The sequence below is a fragment of the Erythranthe guttata genome, chromosome 2 (genome assembly GCF_056151865.1).
Source record: "Erythranthe guttata isolate IM_541 chromosome 2, IM_541, whole genome shotgun sequence".
Lineage (NCBI taxonomy): Eukaryota > Viridiplantae > Streptophyta > Magnoliopsida > Lamiales > Phrymaceae > Erythranthe > Erythranthe guttata.
Genome location: NC_142534.1, coordinates 8891385 through 8915459, shown reverse-complemented (window position 1 = coordinate 8915459; position 24075 = coordinate 8891385).

Genomic DNA, 24075 nt, shown 5'->3' with positions numbered 1-24075 from the left:
GAGGGATTCTCTCTTCTAATTTGATTTTAATTTCCTAATTGCAACTCTTTTCTTACACTTTGATCATTTTTGCTTCCTGGACACCTAATTTTCAATTTGTACCTATAAGATAGCAAATCCACCAATTCAAACAGAAATATAAATTAATCCAAAAAAAAAAAAATCCACGTCAATGTAAACGTAGAGTTTTATTTCTACACTCCACTTTATCTTTTTTATCTAGTGTTTTTGCTGTTGTTTGTTGATGCGTATCAAAGTCGTAGTATTGTAGTTCGTGTTTTTAAGAACGTTGTTCCGAATGCACTATTGCGCATGTTTTTTTACATGTACGTTTGTGCATGTCCATTTGAGCGAGTGTGCTTGTGCATGTTTGTTGATTTGTATTAATATCCTAGGATTGTAGTTTGTGTTTTCATGATCCTTTTTGCGAATGCACTTTTGCGTGAGTACTTTTGTTCATGCTTTTGTACTCTTATATGCGTGTCTTTCTAGCGAGAGTTTTTGTGCATGTTTCTTGATGCGCATTCATGTCCTCGAACTGTAGTACGTATTTTCATGATCGCTTTTGGAATCCAATTTTGACCATGTTCGAGTCCGAATTTGGATTTTTTCCATTAGACAGGCATTGTAGCCTGCTGAAATAGCTTTGTAATGCCGCCAAAACCAGTTGATTTGGAGTCCGGATGAGAAAGTTATGCTCGACTTCGTGGACGTACACTACCAAAGATGTTGAGGGATTCTCTCTTCTAATTTGATTTTATTTTCCTAATTGCAACTCTTTTCTTACACTTTGATCATAATTGCTTCCAGGACACCTAATTTTATATTTGTACCTATAAGATACCAAATCCACCAATTCAAACAGAAATATAAATTAATCCAAAAAAAAAAATCCACGTCAACGTAAACGTAGAGTTTTATTTCTACACTCTACTGTATCTTTTTTATCTAGTGTTTTTGCTGTTGTTTGTTGATGCGTATTAAAGTCGTAGTATTGTAGTTCGTGTTTTTAAGAATGTTGTTCCGAATGCACTATTGCGCATGTTTTTTAACATGTACGTTTGTGCATGTCCATTTGAGCGAGTGTGCTTGTGCATGTTTGTTGATTTGTATTAATATCCTAGGATTGTAGTTTGTGTTTTCATGATCCTTTTTGCGAATGCACTTTTGCGTGAGTACTTTTGTGCATGCTTTTGTACTCTTACTTATGTGCGTGTCTTTCTAGCGAGAGTTTTTGTACATGTTTCTTGATGCGCATTCATGTTCTCGAACTGTAGTACGTATTTTCATGATCGCTTTTGGAATCCAATTTTGACCATGTTCGAGTCCGAATTTGGATTTTTTCCATTAGACATGCATTGCAGCCTGCTGAAATAGCTATCTAATGCCGCCAAACCAGTTGATTTGGAGTCCGGATGAGAAAGTTATGCTTGACTTCGTGGACTACACTTCCAAAGATGTGGAGGGATTCTCTCTTCAAATTTGATTTTATTTTCCTAATTGCAACTCTTTTATTACACTTTGATCATTTTTGCTTCCTGGAAACCTAATTTTCAATTTGTACCTATAAGATACCAAATCCACCAATTCAAACAGAAATATAAATTAATCCAAAAAAAAAAAAAAATCCACGTCAACGTAAACGTAGAGTTTTATTTCTACACTCCACTGTATCTTTTTTATCTAGTGTTTTTGTTGTTGTTTGTTGATGCGTATCAAAGTCGTAGTATTGTAGTTCGTGTTTTTAAGAACGTTGTTCCGAATGCACTATTGCGCATGTTTTTTTACATGTACGTTTGTGCATGTCCATTTGAGCGAGTGTGCTTGTGCATGTTTGTTGATTTGTATTAATGTCCTAGGATTGTAGTTTGTGTTTTGATGATCCTTTTTGCGAATGCACTTTCGCGTGAGTACTTTTGTGCATGCTGTTGTACTCTTACTTATGTGCGTATCTTTCTAGCGACAGTTTTTGTGCACGTTTCATGATGCGCATTCATGTCCTAGAACTGTAGTACGTATTTTCATGATCGCTTTTGGAATTAAATTTTGAACATGTTTGAGTCCGAATTTGGATTTTTGCGGTTGGACAGGAATTGTAACCAACTGAAATAGCTTTCTAATGCCACCGGAACCAGTTGAATTGGAGTCCGGATGAGAAAGTTATGCTCGACTTCGTGGACGTACACTACCAAAGATGTTGAGGGATTCTCTCTTCTAATTTTATTTTACTTTCCTAATTGCAACTCTTTTCTTACTCTTTGATCATTTTTGCTTCCTGGACACCTAATTTTCGATTTGTACCTATAAGATACCAAATCCACCAATTCAAACAGAAATATAAATTAATCCACAAAAAAAATCAACGTAAACGTAAACGTAGTGTTTTATTTCTACACTCCACTGTATCTTTTTTATCTAGTGTTTTTGTTGTTGTTTGTTGATGCGTATTAAAGTCCTAGTATTGTAGTTCGTGTTTTTAAGAACGTTGTTGCGAATGCACTTTTGCGCAGGTTTTTTTACATGTATGTTTGTGCATGTCCATTTGAGCGAGTGTGCTTGTGCATGTTTGTTGATTTGTATTAATGTCCTAGGAATGTAGTTTGTGTTTTCGTGATCCTTTTTGCGAATGCACTTTTGCGTGAGTACTTTTGTGCATGCTTTTGTACTCTTACTTATGTGCGTATCTTTCTGGCGAGAGTTTTTGTGCACGTTTCATGATGCGCATTGATGTCCTCGAACTGTAGTACGTATTTTCATGATCGCTTTTGGAATCAAATTTTGACGATGTTCGCGTCCGAATTTGGAATTTGCTGTTAGACAAGAAATGTAGCCAGCTGAAATAGCTTTCTAGTGCCGCCGGAACCAGTTGATTTGGAGTCCGGATGAGAAAGTTATGCTAGACTTCGTGGACGTCACTACCAAAGATGTTGAGGGATTCTCTCTTCTAATTTGATTTTATTTTACTAATAGCAACTCTTTTCTTACTCTTTGATCATTTTTGCTTCCTGGTCACCTAATTTTCGATTTGTACCTATAAGATACCAAATCCACCAATTCAAACAGAAATATAAATTAATCCAAAACAAAAAACAAAGTAAACGTAAACGTAGAGTTCTATTTCTACACTCCACTGTATCTTTTTTATCTAGTGTTTTTGCTGTTGTTTATTGATGATTATTAAAGTCCTAGTATTGTATTTCGTGTTTTTAAGAATGTTGTTGCGACTGCACTTTTGCGCATGTTTTTTTACACGGACGTTTGTGCATGTCCATTTGAGCGAGTGTGCTTGTGCATGTTTGTTGATTTGTATTAATGTCCTAGGATTGTAGTTTGTGTTTTCATGATCCTTTTTGCGAATGGACTTTTGCGTGAGTACTTTTGTGCATGCTTTTGTACTCTTAGTTATGTGCGTATCTTTCTGGCGAGAGTTTTTGTGCACGTTTCATGATGCGCATTCATGTCCTCGAACTGTAGTACGTATTTTCATGATGGCTTTTGGAATCAAATTTTGACCGTGTTAGAGTCTGAATTTGGATTTTTGCCGTTAGACAGGAATCGTAGCCAGCTGAAATAGCTTTTTAATGCTGCTCGAACCAGTTGATTTGGAGTCCGGATGAGAAAGTTATGCTTGACTTCGTGGACGTACACTACCAAAGATGTTGAGGGATTCTCTCTTCTAATTTGATTTGATTTTCCTAATTGCAACTCTTTCCTTACTCTTTGATCATTTTTGCCTCCAAGACACCTAATTTTCGATTTGTACCTATAAGATACCAAATCCACCAATTCAAACAGAAATATAAATTAATCCAAAAAAAAAAAAATCCAGGTAAACGTAAACATAGAGTTTTATTTCTGCACTCCACTGTATCTTTTTTACCTAGTGTTTTTGCTGTTGTTTGTTGATGCGTATTAAAGTCCTAGTATTATAGTTTGTGTTTTTAAGAACGTTGGTGCGAATGCACTTTTGCGCATGTTTTTTTACATGTACGTTTGTGCATGTCCATTTGAGCGAGTGTGCTTGTGCATGTTTTTTGATTTGTATTAATGTCCTAGGATTGTAGTTTGTGTTTTCATGATCGTTTTTGCGAATGCACTTTTGCGTGAGTGCTTTTGTGCATGCTTTTGTACTCTTACTTATGTGCGTATCTTTTTAGTGAGAGTTTTTGTGCACGTTTCTTGATGCGCATTCATGTCCTCGAACTGTAATACGTATTTTCATGATCGATTTTGGAATCCAATTTTTACCATGTTCGAGTCCGAATTTGGATTTTTGCCGTTATGTAGGAATCGTAGCCAACTCAAATAGCTTTCTAATGCCGCCGGAACCAGTTGGATGAGAAAGTTATTCGCGACTTCGTGGACGTACACTACCAAAGATGTTGAGGGATTCTCTCTTCTAATTTGATTTTACTTTCCTAATGGGAACTCTTTTCTTACTCTTTGATCATTTTTGCTTCGTGGACACCTAATTTTCGACTTGTACCTGTAAAATACCAAATCCACCAATTCAAACAGAAATATAAATTAACCCAAAACAAAAATCAAAGTAAACGTAAACGTAGAGTTTTATTTCTGCACTCCACTGTATCTTTTTTCATCTAGTCTTTTTGCCTTTGCTTGTTCTTGCGTGTTAAAGTCCTAGTATTATAGTTTGTGTTTTTAAGAACGTTGGTGCGAATGCACTTTTGCGCATGTTTTTTTACATGTACGTTTATGCATGTCCATTTGAGCGAGTGTGCTTGTGCATGCTTGTTGATTTGTATTAATGTCCTAGGACTGTAGTTTGTGTTTTCATGATCCTTTTTGCGAATGCACTTTCGCGTGACTACTTTTGTGCATGCTTTTTACTCTTACTTATGTGCGTATCTTTCTAGCGAGAGTTTTTGTGCACGTTTCTTGATGCGCATTCATGTCCTCGAACTGTATTACGTATTTTCATGATCGCTTTTGGAATCAAATTTTGACCATGTTCGAGTCCGAATTTGGATTTTTGCCGTTAGACAGGAATTATAGCCAGCTGAAATAGCTTTCTAATGCCCCCGGAACCAGTTGATTTGGAGTCCGGATGAGAAAGTTATGCTGGACTTCGTGGACGTACACTACCAAAGATGTTGAGGGATTCTCTCTTCTAATTTGATTTGATTTTCCTAATTGCAACTCTTTTCTTACTCTTTGATCATTTTTGCTTCTCGGACACCTAATTTTAGATTTGTACCTATAAGATACAAAATCCACCAATTCAAACAGATATATAAATTAATCCACAAAAAAAATCAACGTAAACGTAAACGTAGTGTTTTATTTCTACACTCCACTGTATCTTTTTTATCTAGTGTTTTTGCTGTTGTTTGTTGATGCGTATTAAAGTCCTAGTATTGTAGTTCCTGTTTTTAAGAACGTTTTTGCGAATGCACTTTTACGCATGTTTTTTTACATGTACGTTTGTGCATGTCCATTTGAGCGAGTGTGCTTGTGCATGTTTGTTGGTTTGAATTAATGTCCTAGGATTGTAGTTTGTGTTTTCATGATCCTTTTTGCGAATGCACTTTTGTGTGAGTACTTTTGTGCATGCTTTTCTACTCTTACATATGTGCGTATCTTTCTAGCGACAGTTTTTGTGCACGTTTCATGATGCGCATTCATGTCCTAGAAATGTAGTACATATTTTCATGATCGCTTTTGGAATCAAATTTTGACCATGTTTGAGTCCGAATTTGGATTTTCGCCGTTAGACAGGAATTGTAGCCATCCGAAATAGTTTCTAATGCCGCCGGAACCAGTTGATTTGGAGTCCGGATGAGAAAGTTATGCTCGACTTCGTGGACGTACACTTCCAAAGATATGGAGGGATTCTCTCTTCAAATTTGATTTTTATTTTCCTAATTGCAACTCTTTTCTTACACTTTGATCATTTTTGCTTCCTGGACACCTAATTTTCAATTTTTACCTATAAGATACCAAATCCACCAATTCAAACAGAAATATAAATTAATACAAAAAAAAAAAAAATCCACATCAACGTAAACGTAGAGTTTTATTTCTACACTCCACTGTATCTTTTATATCTAGTGTTTTTGCTGTTGTTTGTTGATGCGTATCAAAGTCGTAGTATTGTAGTTCGTGTTTTTAAGAACGTTGTTGCGAATGCACTTTTGCGCATGTTTTTTTACATGTGCGTTTGTGCATGTCCATTTGAGCGAGTGTGCTTGTGCATGTTTGTTGATTTGTATTAATGTCCTAGGATTGTAGTTTGTGATTGCATGATCCTTTTGCAAACGCACTTTTGCGTGAGTACTTTTGTGCATGCTTTTGTACTCTTACTTATGTGCGTATCTTTCTAGCGAGAGTTTTTGTGCACATTTCTTGATGCGCATTGATGTCCTCGAACTGTAGTACGTATTTTCATGATCGCTTTTGGAATCAAATTTTGACCATGTTCGAGTCCGAATTTGGATTTTTTGTTGGAGTAGGTGACCAACAAGCCAACATGTGGCTGTGGTCTTTCGTATTTATTATTGTAATAAACGAACCTTTATTCGTATTAATGATAAAACACCTTGGCATTCTATATCTTAGTCCCTTTGTCACAAGCATAGATATAGTCCTTACAGTTATTACAAGTACTAGTAATTGATCGTTAGGATCGTGAGATATTTACTTAAGTATTATAACTGTTAAACGTGTTCCTAGTCGAAGGGTTACGCCACTAATGAGGATATCGGCCTTTCCCATTAAGACTAGCACTTAGTGTATGTGTACTGCATCTCATCAGTAAACGGTATTGTGATATCGGCATGCATAAGTGGGTGCTCGTAAGTTGACGAGTTCACTGAACTCCCTCACCCTAGAAATCTCTAAGTGGTTCCCAATAATCGAGTAGAGATATCTATGGTATAGTTGTACACCATTAGTCCTTATGACCTAGACATCACCGTGACTTCACTAGAGGACCAGCTGTATCGTGACCTGTCCCTGAGTTCCACCGAGGACCATCCCAAGGGCCAGTGTTCGTGCAGTCCGAAATCTAGTGGGAGGTCTGTGCATTGTAGTCGGGGATTCGATCGCTAGAATAGTCTTGGATGTCCTGTGTGTTCTGAAAGTTTGTAATCATTCTAAGTCTCTGGCCAGAGCTGACTAAGTGATGATTAGAGAATTCGATTCTCTAAGTCATGCACGTGACGATTACAACACTTGGAACGATCGCACCGTCATCGAACATATAAAGAGGTCTCGATGAACCAATGCCTCTAGTTCGATCGGGACATATGAATCGAAGGGACCGTACTGTACGTTAACTATATCTGAAGGTTCTTGCAGGCACTTCATTTGTATCTAGGGAATCATGACGCGTAGTTGCTAGACGCCAATCTTGATTCGTTGGGTGATTAAGGTGAAACGAGCTTCATCTTAATCGTAACTCGTAGGGGACGAGTTTTGACCACAAAGGGTTGTGGGCCCACGGCTAGCTTACACCTGAACCATCGAGGGTCACACTGCTCGTGCACATGAGATCTTTGAATGAACGGTCAGAGATAAAATAGTTTATCTTTGCATGATTGGAAGTCAATATGATTGAGTCCAACATTCGTAATTTGGAATTATGAATGAGAATCAGAAAAGGAAAAGAATAGGCGAACGTGTTAGTGAACTTTATAAATCGGGAAGTTTCCAAATTTAGAAAGTCCACTGAACTAGGGTTTCCACTTTTGGAAAGTTGGAAAATAAGAGATGGCACTCGTAATGACGAGGAAGTTATAATGATTCCGAAAATGCAATCGTTGAAATTTTTCGGTCATTGAATTGAGAGAGACGAGCAAGTAAAGGAACTAACGAGCTTAAGCTGTTGGGCCCAGTCCAACTTAAGCCCGCTAGGGTTTTATGCAAGGGACTATAAATACATGATTTATAGACCTTGCACAAAACACAACAAACCCTAACCCTAATCGGCCGACCCCTCTCTCTCTCGCCCCCTCTCCCGCGCGGCCACCTCCGCCGTTGGCGCCGCCCCGTCGCCGGAATCGGCCATCCCTTGGCCGATCCATTTCGGTATTCTTTTCTCCTTTCTTTTTCTTCCGTTAATTCTAACTACTTCGTGTCTAGTGCCACGTTTTAGTAGATCGAAGTATACGAGGTGAAATCCGAGAGGAGGAAGATCGTAGATCGAAGAACCGAGGAGCAACGCACGAGCCGAATCCGCACGCTGCCCCACGCGCCGCCCCGGAAGTCCGCGCGTGAAGCTCACGCGCCGCCGTGGCCGTACACCGCCGCTGCTGCTGCTCAATTGCTGCCCCGATTCTACGGATTGGTTTCCGTAGTAATCACGACGTGCTAATCGCCCCTACCTCACGCTTCAAGAGGTAAATACACGAAACCCTAGTTTCGTTTTTGAGTTTTGTTTAAACTATGATTTCATGTTTGTTTTGTATGATTTTATGTGATTATGTGTAATCGATTTTAAATCATTGCAAGCATGTTATTTAGTTTAAACGCGAGCATGTTAATTGTTTTAAATTCGGTTGAAATTATTAGCATGTAAATTGTTTTTAATTTCGCTGGAAGCGCAAAGGTACGCAATTAATTGAATTTATTTTATCGGGCATGTTCTTATGTGTTTTGAAGTCGTTTGAATCACATAAATTTTTGTTTTCCGCTGCGTATGCGTGCCCGAAACCCAACAGTGGTATCAGAGCTCGTTGCGCAATTAATTGTGTTCGTGTTTATATGCTATGATTTTATGCATGTTCGATTTATTAAAGTAGTGTTTGTCGTATTATGTAATTGGGAGTTTTCGTAAGTTTAAAATATTTTTGAAATATTGTTTAGAATTTTTCCAGCTTTAAAATTGTTTAAAATTGGAAAATCGGATCTGAAATTGTTTTAAAAATGTCGGATTTTTAATTGTTCGGATCGAACCGGTCGAACCGACCAGTTCGATGGTTGTGTGCGATTTAGTTGACCGAATCCACGTGGTTTCGGGTCGGTCAGACCGGTTCTCGGTCCGACTGACCCGGCCCACTGATTTGGGTCAGCTCGACCGGGCAGAACCGGACCGCTTCGGTCCGAACCGGTCAGACCGGTTGGGCCGAACCGGTTCACTGAAAATAAAAAAAAAAAAAAAAAAAATTATTTCAGATTTCTAAAATTAAACTTAAAACAAATTGATTTTAATTTTTGGAAAATTATTTTCAATTAATCCCAATTAGATAATTGGATCGACAATCATCTATTTTAGTAAGTAGGTGTTAGATTAATTAATTAATTTAAATTGTTAAATTGATTTCAATTAATAGAACACATATATAATATTGATTATAAGTTCAACTTAATTAGTAGTACCTCAACATTATTTGAATGATTTATGCTAGTTGAGGTTCTATAATTATTTTGAAAAATCCGATAATTAATTAATGTAATTAATTATATAGTTAGGTCGTATGTTCCTCTTAGGACAATATGCGCTTCCATATACCTTTAGAGAACATAGATGTAGGAATCACATAGACCAATCCAAAACCTTCTGATGAGATAAAACACTTTAATTAAAATCCCTCATTCTTTTAATTAAGAATCATTTCAAGCTATAAAGAAAAACCCAATCTGTTGAGTTATTTCTTTCCTTCTGCCAACGGTTGGATTATGTGTAGCCCTTTACTATAGTGCAGTAAGCCGTGTTAGCGGGGAGTGCTATGGTAGAGTAAGCTGTAATTCAATTGACATAATGATGAAGGTAGCCATAGAAAAGGGTTATGTTGAATTAACGTGGTCGGCTAGATTAACTAGGGACTGCATTAGTTTGGCATAATCAAGTTCTATGAGCATCTTTGATTGGTAGGTTAGACTTGACACACGACGATTTTGATATTCGCGAGATTAACTTAGGTCATTATCAAGTGTGAGGAAAATTAATTTAGGGTCATATTGTGGATATGATTGATTGTGATCTACCTTTGGGCAAATATAATCGGGCTAGATTAACTACGGGTTATATTTGTCTATTGGACCTAAAGCCCATTAAGAAAAATCAGTTTTCTCGTTTGTCTACTAGAGGGAAGTGGAACTCGATAAAATTAGTGGGAGAACAATTAAATAACACAAAGTCCAAACATTTAATTGTAACAATCATTTAACGCGAATCTCTAATAATCCTCTTCTCTATATGTCTCAGATAATCATGTCTAAGAATCCCATAATGTCAATCCTCGACAATAAACTCAATGGCCCTAATTACCTAGATTGGTTGCGTAGTCTTAAGCTTGTGCTAACTGTTGAGGGGCGTCTCTATGTTTTGAACGAGAGGCTTCCCGCCACTATACCTGCCACAGCGACTGATGCTGAAAAGGAAACTTATGAAGTTTGGAAGAAAGATGACACCCATGCTAGGTGCTATATGATAGCCGCCATGGAGCCCGCGCTTGCGAGGAAATATGAGTCTCACTTGCATGCTTTCGATATAAAGGCTCATCTCGATAGCATGTATAGTGAGAATATTAGGGCATCAAGGTACGCTGCTACAAAGGAGTTGATCACGGCGAGACTGCGCGAAGGGACTTCGGTCCACGAGCACTGTCTCAAAATGATCACTCTCCTTGAAAAGCTAGTGAATCTTGATGTCACCCTCCCGGCCGAACTCTCGTTGGATTTGATCCTGTTGTCTCTTCCTAGTTCCTATGAATCATTCATAGTGAACTTCAACATGAACAAACTAGATCCTCCCTTGGATGAGTTAATGAACATGTTGGTCAGCTTCGAGTCCACCATTAAGAAAGAGAAGTCTGTTCTCGTTGCTGCTACTTCTGGAAAGAAGAGTTCTTTCCAAAAGAAGAGAAAAGAAAGAGTTCTTTTCCCTAACAGCAAGTTCGAAGTGGGTGAAGGTAGTGGGGGCCCCAAAGCAAAGGTTAGCAAACAAGTTGATGATGCTTGCCATCACTGTGGAAAGAAAGGACATTGGCGCCGCAACTGCAAGGCTTACCTTAAGCAGAAAGGTTCTGAAAAGGGTACGTATTTCATTGACGTAAATTTGTCTGTCAACTCTTCTTCTTGGGTATTGGATACGGGCTGTGGCTCACATTTGTGCAATGATTTGCAGCTAATGACAAGAAGTCGAAGACTTAGAGCGGGTGAGACCTACCTAAGGATGGGGAATGGAGCAAGAGTTGCTGCTGAAGCCATTGGCACAATTTACTTAAATGTTTTGGATTCTAGTTTTCCTATTGTTTTGAACGATTGTTTATTTGTTCCGTCGCTCATTAGAAACCTTATTTCTATTCCTGTATTAGATATTGAAGGTTTTACTTTTGTTTTTGGAAATTCGATTTGCATTATACAAAAGAATGAGAATTTAATTTGCAAAGGACGGCTATTAAACAACTTATATGAACTAAATCCAAGTGAAATACCTATTAACGTTATATCAGCAAAACGTAAGGAGATAGATCAAAACCCCGCACAACTTTGGCACGCTAGATTAGGTCATGTCTCTTTAAGAAGGATGAACGATTTTGTTAGTGAAGGATTGTTCTCTTTGGAGGACGTGAAATCACTACAAACTTGTGAATCTTGCCTTAAAGGGAAAATGACCAAGTCACCCTACAAAGGGGTAATGGAACGAGCCGAAGGTCTTTTGGATTTGATCCATACAGACGTATGTGGTCCACTAAGTGTTAGTGCGAAGGGTGGATATAACTACTTCGCTACCTTTACCGACGATTATTCTAGGTATGGGTATGTGTACTTGATAAAGTACAAGTCTGAAACATTTGAAAAGTTCAAAGATTTTAGACATGAAGTAGAAAAGCAACTCGGACGAAGTATTAAGAAGCTGCGATCCGATCGTGGTGGAGAATACTTGAGCATCGAGTTCATTGACTATCTAAAAGAAAATGGGATACAGTCCCAATGGACTCCACCGGGAACTCCTCAACTTAATGGAGTATCCGAACGTCGGAATCGAACTCTATTAGATATGGTTCGATCAATGATGGGGTTCACAAACTTACCGGCATACTTATGGGGTCATGCACTTCGTACTGCCGCGTATTTGCTGAATAGAGTTAACACCAAAGCAGTTAAATCCACACCGTATGAACTTTGGCATTCCCGGAAACCCAATTACAAACATATTAGGATATGGGGTTGTCCTGCTTATGTTAAGCGATTAGTGGGAGATAAGTTGGATAGTAAATCCGACTTGTGCTATTTTGTGGGGTATCCCGAAGACTCAATGGGATACGAGTTCTACTATGTCAAAGAAGCAAAGACGTTTGTTTCGAGAAATGCCACCTTTTTGGAAAGGGAGTTTCTATCCGATAGAAAGGGCAGCATGATAGAACTTGAAGTAGTTCAAGAACCACAAAATGAAGTTCAAACGCAAGAACAAGCAATCGAACCAATACAACAAACCACTAATATACCTCCTGAACCTACGGTACGTAGATCCGAAAGAGTTCGGAAAATGCCGGATAGGTTATTCCTCCTCGAAAATGATGAAGATCATGTTGATCTTGGACGAGATCCAAGAACATACAATGAGGCCGTATCGGATGCGGACATGGGACATTGGCTAACTGCCATGAAATCCGAAATGGACTCCATGTACTCCAACAAGGTATGGACCTTGGTAGATCCACCCAAAGGAATTGTTCCTATAGGCTGCAAGTGGATCTATAAGAAGAAAATTGGAGTTGATGGAAAGGTATCGACCTATAAAGCTAGATTGGTAGCAAAAGGATACACTCAAAGGCAAGGTGTTGACTATGAGGAAACCTTTTCGCCAGTCCGATGCTGAAGTCCATTAGGATTTTGCTGGCCATAGCTGCGTGGTACGACTACGAGATATGGCAAATGGATGTGAAGACCGCCTTCCTTAATGGAGATATTGAGGAAGAAATTTACATGGCGCAGCCGGAAGGCTTCATATCTTCTGGAAGTGAGCAAAAGGTTTGCAAGCTCCAGCGATCCATTTATGGATTGAAGCAAGCATCCCGTAGTTGGAACATTAGGTTCGACTCAACTATCAAAGAGTTTGATTTTGAAAAGAATCCGGAGGAACCTTGTGTATACAAGAAGGTTAGTGGGAGGGCAGTAATATTTTTAGTGCTTTACGTTGATGACATTCTACTCATTGGGAATGACGTAGGAATGCTGCAACAAACGAAAGCATGGTTGTCCACACGTTTCTCAATGAAGGATTTGGGAGAAGCATCTTATGTATTAGGAATACGCATCTATAGAGATAGAGCAAGAAAGATGCTTGGCTTATCCCAAAGCCTGTACATAGACACCGTTATGAAACGGTTTAGCATGGAAGAATCCAAGAAGGGATTCTTGCCAATGTCCCATGGGGTTCGTCTCTCGAAATCTATGTGTCCCCAAACACCTAGTGAAATCGAGGAGATGAAAAGGACGCCCTATGCTTCTGCCATAGGAAGCATAATGTATGGCATGCTATGTACGAGACCCGATATTGCGTATGCTGTGAGTGTCACAAGCAGATATCAGTCTAACCCCGGCCCGGCTCACTGGAAAGCCGTGAAAGATATCCTCAAGTACTTGCGAAGGACTAAGGATATATTTTTGGTCTATGGGGGTGCCGAGTTGAAATTAGAGGGTTTTACCGACTCTAGTTTTCAATCGGACGTGGACGACTCAAAGTCGAATTCTGGATTTATATTCACGCTTAATGGTGGTGCCGTGTGTTGGAAGAGTTCCAAGCAAAGCACGACGGCTGATTCCACTACCGAAGCGGAATACATTGCAGCGTCTGAAGCTGCAAAAGAAGGGACTTGGATAAGGAAATTCATCCAAGAGTTGGGTGTCATTCCTGATGCTAGTGATCCAGTACCGTTGTACTGTGATAACACCGGAGCCGTGGCGCAAGCTAAGGAGCCACGATCTCATCAGAAGTCGAAGCATATTCTGAGGAAGTATCACGTGATCCGAGAGATCATTGATAGAGGTGAAGTTAAGGTTGAACGAGTCACCTCGGAAGAGAACGTTGCAGACCCCTTCACGAAGCCTTTACCAAGATCGGTCCATGAGAAACATCGAGAGTCGATGGGATTGCGGTTTATGGGTAGTTGGCTTTAGGTCAAGTGGGAGATTGTTGGAGTAGGTGACCAACAAGCCAACATGTGGCTGTGGTCTTTCGTATTTATTATTGTAATAAACGAACCTTTATTCGTATTAATGATAAAACACCTTGGCATTCTATATCTTTGTCCCTTTGTCACAAGCATAGATATAGTCCTTACAGTTATTACAAGTACTAGTAATTGATCGTTAGGATCGTGAGATATTTACTTAAGTATTATAACTGTTAAACGTGTTCCTAGTCGAAGGGTTACGCTACTAATGAGGATATCGGCCTTTCCCATTAAGACTAGCACTTAGTGTATGTGTACTGCATCTCATCAGTAAACGGTATTGTGATATCAGCATGCATAAGTGGGTGCTCGTAAGTTGACGAGTTCACTGAACTCCCTCACCCTAGAAATCTCTAAGTGGTTCCCAATAATCGAGTAGAGATATCTATGGTATAGTTGTACACCATTAGTCCTTATGACCTAGACATCACCGTGACTTCACTAGAGGACCAGCTGTATCGTGACCTGTCCCTGAGTTCCACCGAGGACCATCCCAAGGGCCAGTGTTCGTGCAGTCCGAAATCTAGTGGGAGGTCTGTGCATTGTAGTCGGGGATTCGATCGCTAGAATAGTCTTGGATGTCCTGTGTGTTCTGAAAGTTTGTAATCATTCTAAGTCTCTGGCCAGAGCTGACTAAGTGATGATTAGAGAATTCGATTCTCTAAGTCATGCACGTGACGATTACAACACTTGGAATGATCGCACCGTCATCGAACATATAAAGAGGTCTCGATGAACCAATGCCTCTAGTTCGATCGGGACATATGAATCGAAGGGACCGTACTGTACGTTAACTATATCTGAAGGTTCTTGCAGGCACTTCATTTGTATCTATGGAATCATGACGCGTAGTTGCTAGACGCCAATCTTGATTCGTTGGGTGATTAAGGTGAAACGAGCTTCATCTTAATCGTAACTCGAAGGGGACGAGTTTTGACCACAAAGGGTTGTGGGCCCACGGCTAGCTTACACCTGAACCATCGAGGGTCACACTGCTCGTGCACATGAGATCTTTGAATGAACGGTCAGAGATAAAATAGTTTATCTTTGCATGATTGGAAGTCAATATGATTGAGTCCAACATTCGTAATTTGGAATTATGAATGAGAATCAGAAAAGGAAAAGAATAGGCGAACGTGTTAGTGAACTTTATAAATCGGGAAGTTTCCAAATTTAGAAAGTCCACTGAACTAGGGTTTCCACTTTTGGAAAGTTGGAAAATAAGAGATGGCACTCGTAATGACGAGGAAGTTATAATGATTCCGAAAATGCAATCGTTGAAATTTTTCGGTCATTGAATTGAGAGAGACGAGCAAGTAAAGGAACTAACGAGCTTAAGCTGTTGGGCCCAGTCCAACTTAAGCCCGCTAGGGTTTTATGCAAGGGACTATAAATACATGATTTATAGACCTTGCACAAAACACAACAAACCCTAACCCTAATCGGCCGACCCCTCTCTCTCTCGCCCCCTCTCCCGCGCGGCCACCTCCGCCGTTGGCGCCGCCCCGTCGCCGGAATCGGCCATCCCTTGGCCGATCCATTTCGGTATTCTTTTCTCCTTTCTTTTTCTTCCGTTAATTCTAACTACTTCGTGTCTAGTGCCACGTTTTAGTAGATCGAAGTATACGAGGTGAAATCCGAGAGGAGGAAGATCGTAGATCGAAGAACCGAGGAGCAACGCACGAGCCGAATCCGCACGCTGCCCCACGCGCCGCCCCGGAAGTCCGCGCGTGAAGCTCACGCGCCGCCGTGGCCGTACACCGCCGCTGCTGCTGCTCAATTGCTGCCCCGATTCTACGGATTGGTTTCCGTAGTAATCACGACGTGCTAATCGCCCCTACCTCACGCTTCAAGAGGTAAATACACGAAACCCTAGTTTCGTTTTTGAGTTTTGTTTAAACTATGATTTCATGTTTGTTTTGTATGATTTTATGTGATTATGTGTAATCGATTTTAAATCATTGCAAGCATGTTATTTAGTTTAAACGCGAGCATGTTAATTGTTTTAAATTCGGTTGAAATTATTAGCATGTAAATTGTTTTTAATTTCGCTGGAAGCGCAAAGGTACGCAATTAATTGAATTTATTGTATCGGGCATGTTCTTATGTGTTTTGAAGTCGTTTGAATCACATAAATTTTTGTTTTCCGCTGCGTATGCGTGCCCGAAACCCAACATTTTTGCCGTTAGACAGGAATTGTAGCCATCTGAAATAGCTTTCTAAGGCCGCCGGAACCAGTTGATTTGGAGTCCGGATGAGAAAGTTATGCTCGACTTGGAGGACGTACACAACCAAAGATGTTGAGGGATTCTCTCTTCTAATTTGATTTGATTTTCCTAATTGCAACTCTTTTCTTACTCTTTGATCATTTTTGCTTCCTCGACACCTAATTATCGATTTGTACCTATAAGATACCAAAACCACCAATTCAAACAGAAATATAAATTAATCCAAAAAAAACAAAATCCACGTCAACGTAAACGTAGAGTTTTATTTCTACACTCCACTGTATCTTTTTTATCTAGTGTTTTTGTTGTTGTTTGTTGATGCATATTAAAATCTTAGTATTGTAGTTCGTGTTTTTAAGAACGTTGTTGCGAATGCACTTTTGCACATGTTTTTTTACATGTACGTTTGTGCATGTCCATTTGAGCGAGTGTGCTTGTGCATGTTTGTTCATTTGTATTAATGTCCTAGGATTGTAGTTTGTGTTTTCGTGATCCTTTTTGCGAATGCACTTTTGCGTGAGTACTTTTGTGCATGCTTTTGTACTCTTACTTATGTGCGTATCTTTCTAGCGAGAGTTTTTGTGCACGTTTCATGATGCGCATTGATGTCCTCGAACTGTAGTACGTATTTTCATGATCGCTTTTGGTATCAAGTTTTGACCATGTTCGAGTCCGAATTTGGATTTTGGCCATTAGACATGAATTGTAGCCAGCTGAAATAGCTTTCTAATGCCGACAGAACCAGTTGAATTGGAGTCCGGATGAGAAAATTATGCTCGACTTCGTGGACGTTCACTACCAAAGATGTTGAGGGATTCTCTCTTCTAATTTTATTTTACTTTCCTAATTGCAACTCTTTTCTTACTCTTTGATCATTTTTGCTTCATGGACTCCTAATTTTCGATTTGTACCTATAAGATACCAAATCCACCAATTCAAACAGAAATATAAATTAATCCACAAAAAAAATCAACGTAAACGTAAACGTAGTGTTTTATTTCTACACTCCACTGTATCTTTTTTATCTAGTGTTTTTGCTGTTGTTTGTTGATGCGTATTAAAGTCCTAGTATTGTAGTTCGTGTTTTTAAGAACGTTGTTGCGAATGCACTTTTGCGCAGGTTTTTTTACATGTATGTTTGTGCATGTCCATTTGAGCGAGTGTGCTTGTGCATGTTTGTTGATTTGTATTAATGTCCTAGGATTGTAGTTTGTGTTTTCGTGATCCTTTTTGCGAATGCACTTTTGCGTGAGTACTTTTGTGCATGCTTTTGTACTCTTACTTATGTGCGTATCTTTCTGGCGAGAGTTTTTGTGCACGTTTCATGATGCGCATTGATGTCCTCGAACTGTAGTACGTATTTTCATGATCGCTTTTGGAATCAAATTTTGACAATGATTGCGTCCGAATTTAGATTTTGCTGTTAGACAGGAAATGTAGCCAGCTGAAATAGCTTTCTAGTGCCGCCGGAACCAGTTGATTTGGAGTCCGGATGAGAAAGCTATGCTAGACTTCGTGGACGTCACTACCAAAGATGTTGAGGGATTCTCTCTTCTAATTTGATTTTATTTTACTAATAGCAACTCTTTTCTTACTCTTTGATCATTTTAGCTTCCTGGTCACCTAATTTTCGATTTGTACCTATAAGATACCAAATCCACCAATTCAAACAGAAATATAAATTAATCCAAAACAAAAAACAAAGTAAACGTAAACGTAGAGTTCTATTTCTACACTCCACTGTATCTTTTTTATCTAGTGTTTTTGCTGTTGTTTGTTGATGCGTATTAAAGTCCTAGTATTGTATTTCGTGTTTTTAAGAACGTTGTTGCGAATGCACTTTTGCGCATGTTTTTTTACATGTGCGTTTGTGCATGTCCATTTGAGCGAGTGTGCTTGTGCATGTTTGTTGATTTGTATTAATGTCCTAGGATTGTAGTTTGTGATTTCATGATCCTTTTGCAAACGCACTTTTGCGTGAGTACTTTTGTGCATGCTTTTGTACTCTTACTTATGTGCGTATCTTTCTAGCGAGAGTTTTTGTGCACATTTCTTGAGGCGCATTGATGTCCTCGAACTGTAGTACGTATTTTCATGATGGCTTTTGGAATCAAATTTTGACCGTGTTCGAGTCCGAATTTGGATTTTTGCCGTTAGACAGGAATTGTAGCCATCTGAAATAGCTTTCTAAGGCCGCCGGAACCAGTTGATTTGGAGTCCGGATGAGAAAGTTATGCTCGACTTGGTGGACGTACACTACCAAAGATGTTGAGGGATTCTCTCTTCTAATTTGATTTTATTTTCCTAATTGCAACTCTTTTCTTACTCTTTGATCATTTTTGCTTCCTCGACACCTAATTATCGATTTGTACCTATAAGATACCAAAACCACCAATTCAAACAGAAATATAAATTAATCCATAAAAAAAATCAACGTAAACGTAAATGTAGTGTTTTATTTCTACACTCCACTGTATCTTTTTTATCTAGTGTTTTTGTTGTTGTTTGTTGATGCATATTAAAATCTTAGTATTGTAGTTCGTGTTTTTAAGAACGTTGTTGCGAATGCACTTTTGCACATGTTTTTTTACATGTACGTTTGTGCATGTCCATTTGAGCGAGTGTGCTTGTGCATGTTTGTTCATTTGTATTAATGTCCTAGGATTGTAGTTTGTGTTTTCGTGATCCTTTTTGCGAATGCACTTTTGCGTGAGTACTTTTGTGCATGCTTTTGTACTCTTACTTATGTGCGTATCTTTCTAGCGAGAGTTTTTGTGCACGTTTCATGATGCGCATTGATGTCCTCGAACAGTAGTACGTATTTTCATGATCACTTTTGGTATCAAATTTTGACCATGTTCGAGTCCGAATTTGGATTTTGGCCATTAGACATGAATTGTAGCCAGCTGAAATAGCTTTCTAATGCCGACAGAACCAGTTGATTTGGAGTCCGGATGAGAAAATTATGCTCGACTTCGTGGACGTACACTACCAAAGATGTTTAGGGAATCTCTCTTCTAATTTGATTTGATTTTCCTAATTGTAACTCTTTTCTTACTCTTTGATCATTTTTGCTTCATGGACTCCTAATTTTCGATTTGTACCTATAAGATACCAAACCCACCAATTCAAACAGAAATATAAACTAATCCACAAAAAAAATCAACGTAAACGTAAACGTAGTGTTTTATTTCTACACTCCACTGTATCTTTTTTATCTAGTGTTTTTGCTGTTGTTTGTTGATGCATATTAAAATCTTAGTATTGTAGTTCGTGTTTTTAAGAACGTTGTTGCGAATGCACTTTTGCGCATGTTTTTTTACATGTACGTTTGTGCATGTCCATTTGAGCGAGTGTGCTTGTGCATGTTTGTTGATTTGTATTAATGTCCTAGGATTGTAGTTTGTGTTTTCGTGATCCTTTTTGCGAATGCACTTTTGCGTGAGTATTTTTGTGCATGCTTTTGTACTCTTACTTATGTGCGTATCTTTCTAGCGAGAGTTTTTGTGCACGTTTCATGATGCGCATTGATGTCCTCGAACTGTAGTACGTATTTTCATGATCGCTTTAGGTATCAAATTTTGACCATGTTCGAGTCCGAATTTGGATTTTTGCCGTTAGACAGGAATTGTAGCCAGCTGAAATAGCTTTCTAATGCCGCCGGAACCAGTTGATTTGGAGTCCGGATGAGAAAGTTATGCTCGACTTCGTCGACGTACACTACCAAAGATGTTGAAGGATTCTCTCTTCTAATTTGATTTTATTTTCCTAATTGCAACTCTTTTCTTACTTTTTGATCTTTTCTGCTTCCTGGACACCTAATTTTCGATTTGTACCTATAAGATACCAAATCCACCAATTCAAACAGAAATATAAATTAATCCACAAAAAAAATCCACGTAAACGTAAACGTAGTGTTTTATTTCTACACTCCACTGTATCTTTTTATATAGTGTTTTTGCTGTTGTTTGTTGATGCGTATCAAAGTCCTAGTATTGTAGTTCGTGTTTTTAAGAACGTTTTTGCGAATGCACTTTTGCGCATGTTTTTTTACATGTACGTTTGTGCATGTCCATTTGAGCGAGTGTGCTTGTGCATGTTTGTTGATTTGTATTAATGTCCTAGGATTGTAGTTTGTGTTTTCGTGATCCTTTTTGCGAATGCACTTTTGCGTGAGTACTTTTGTGCATGCTTTTGTACTCTTACTTATGTGCGTATCTTTCTAGCGAGAGTTTTTGTGCACGTTTCATGATGCGCATTGATGTCCTCGAACTGTAGTACGTATTTTCATGATCGCTTTTGGAATAAAATTTTGACCATGTTCGAGTCCGAATTTGGATTTTTGCCGTTAGACAGGAATTGTAGCCAGCTGAAATAGCTTTCTAATGCCGCCAGAACCAGTTGATTTGGAGTCCAGATGAGAAAATTATGCTCGACTTCGTGGGCGTACACTACCAAAGATGTTGAGGGATTCTGTCTTCTAATTTGATTTTGTTTTCCTAATTGTAACTCTTTTCTTACTCTTTGATCATTTTTGCTTCATGGACTCCTAATTTTCTATTTGTACCTATAAGATACCAAACCCACCAATTCAAACAGAAATATAAATTAAGCCACAAAAAAAATCCACGTAAACGTAAACGTAGTGTTTTATTTCTACACTCCACTGTATCTTTTTTATCTAGTGTTTTTGCTGTTGTTTGTTGATGCATATTAAAATCCTAGTATTGTAGTTCGTGTTTTTAAGAACGTTGTTGCGAATGCACTTTTGCGCATGTTTTTTTACATGTACGTTTGTGCATGTCCATTTGAGCGAGTGTGCTTGTGCATGTTTGTTGATTTGTATTAATGTCCTAGGATTGTAGTTTGTGTTTTCGTGATCCTTTTTGCGAATGCACTTTTGCGTGAGTACTTTTGTGCATGCTTTTGTACTCTTACTTATGTGCGTATCTTTCTAGCGAGAGTTTTTGTGCACGTTTCATGATGCGCATTGATGTCCTCGAACTGTAGTACGTATTTTCATGATCGCTTTTGGAATAAAATTTTGGCCACGTTCGAGTCCGAATTTGGATTTTTGCCGTTAAACAGGAATTGTAGCCAGCTGAAATAGCTTTCTAATGCCGCCGAAACCAGTTGATTTGGAGTCCAGATGAGAAAGTTATGCTCGACTTCGTGGGCGTACACTACCAAAGATGTTGAGGGATTCTCTCTTCTAATTTGATTTTATTTTCCTAATTGCAATACTTTTCTTACTCTTTGATCATTTTTGCTTTCTCGACACCTAATTTTCGATTTGTACCTATAAGATACCAAATCCACCAATTCAAACAGAATTATAAATTAATCAACAAAAAAAATCAATGTAAACGTAAACGTAGTGTTTTATTTCTACACTCCACTGTATCTTTTTTATCTAGTGTTTGTGCTGTTGTTTGTTGATGCATATTAAAATCCTAGTATTGTAGTTCGTGTTTTTAAGAACGTTGTTGCGAATGCACTTTTGCGCATGTTTTTTTACATGTACGTTTGTGCATGTCCATTTGAGCGAGTGTGCTTGTGCATGTTTGTTGATTTGTATTAATGTCCTAGGATTGTAGTTTGTGTTTTCGTGATCCTTTTTGCGAATTCACTTTTGCGTGAGTACTTTTGTGCATGCTTTTGTACTCTTACTTAAGTGCGTATCTTTCTAGCGAGAGTTTTTGTGCACGTTTCATGATGCGCATTGATGTCCTCGAACTGTAGTACGTATTTTCATGATCGCTTTTGGTATCAAATTTTGACCATGTTCGAGTCCGAATTTGGATTTTTTCCTTTAGTCAAGAATTGTAGCCAGCTGAAATAGCTTTCTAATGCAGCCAGAACCAGTTGATTTTGAGTCTGGATTAGAAAGTTATACTCGACTTCGTGGACGTACACTACCAAAGATATTGAGGGATTCTCTCTTCTAATTTTATTTGATTTTCCTAATTGCAACTCTTTTCTTACTCTTTGATCATTTTTGCTTCCTGGACACCTAATTTTTGATTTATAACTATAAGATACCAAACCCACCAATTCAAACAGAAATATAAATTAATCCATAAAAATAATCCTCGTAAACGTAAATGTAGTATTTTATTTCTACACTCCACTGTATCTTTTTTTATCCAGTGTTTTTGCTGTTGTTTGTTGATGCGTATTAAAGTCCTAGTGTTGTAGTTCGTATTTTTAAGAACGTTGTTGCGAATGCACTTTTGCGGAAGTTTTTTTACATGTATGTTTGTGCATGTCCATTTGAGCGAGTGTGCTTGTGCATGTTTGTTGATTTGTATTAATGTCCTGGTATTGTAGTTTGTCTTTTCATGATCCTTTTGCAAACGCACTTTTGCGTGAGTACTTTTGTGCATGCTTTTGTACTCTTACTTATGTGCGTATCTTTCTAGCGAGAGTTTTTGTGCACATTTCTTGATGCGCATTGATTTCCTCGAACTGTAGTACGTATTTTCATGATCGCTTTTGGAATCAAATTTTGACCATGTTCGAGTCCGAATTTGGATTTTTGCCGTTAGACAGGAATTGTAGCCATCTGAAATAGCTTTCTAATGCCGTCGGAACCAGTTGATTTGGAGTCTGGATGAGAAAGTTATGCTCGACTTCGTGGACGTACACTACCAAAGATGTTGAGGGATTCTCTCTTCTAATTTGATTTTATTTTCCTAATTGCAACTATTTTCTTACTCTTTGATCATTTTTGCTTCCTGGACACCTAATTTTTGATTTGTACCTATAAGATACCAAACCCACCAATTCAAATAGAAATATAAATTAATCCATTAAAAAAATCAACGTAAACGTAAATGTAGTATTTTATTTCTACACTCCACTGTATCTTTTTTATCCAGTGTTTTTGTTGTTGTTTGTTGATGCGTATTAAAGTCCTAGTATTGTAGTTCGTATTTTTAAGAACGTTGTTGCGAATGCACTTTTGCGCAAGTTTTTTTACATGTACGTTTGTGGATGTCCATTTGAGCCAGTGTGCTTGTGCATGTTTGTTGATTTGTATTAATGTCCTGGTATTGTAGTTTGTCTTTTCATGATCCTTTTGCAAACGCACTTTTGCGTGAGTACTTTTGTGCATGCTTTTGTACTCTTACTTATGTGCGTATCTTTCTAGCGAGAGTTTTTGTGCACATTTCTTGATGCGCATTGATTTCCTCGAACTGTAGTGCGTTTTTTCATGATCGCTTTTGGAATCAAATTTTGACCATGTTCGAGTCCGAATTTGGATTTTTGCCGTTAGACATGAATTGTAGCCATCTGAAATAGCTTTCTAATGCCGCTTGAACCAGTTGATTTGGAGTCTGGATGAGAAAGTTATGCTCGACTTCGTGGACGTACACTACCAAATATGTTGAGGGATTCTCTCTTCTAATTTGATTTTATTTTCCTAATTGCAACTCTTTTCTTACTCTTTGATCATTTTTGCTTCCTGGACACCCAATTTTAGATTTGTACCTATAAGATACCAAACCCACCAATTCAAACAGAAATATAAATTAATCCACAAAAAAAAATCAACGTAAACGTAAACGTAGTGTTTTATTTCTGCACTCCACTGTATCTTTTTTATCTAGTGTTTTTGCTGTTGTTTGTTGATGCGTATTAAAGTCCTAGTATTGTAGTTCGTGTTTTTAAGAACGTTGTTGTGAATGCACTTTTGCGCA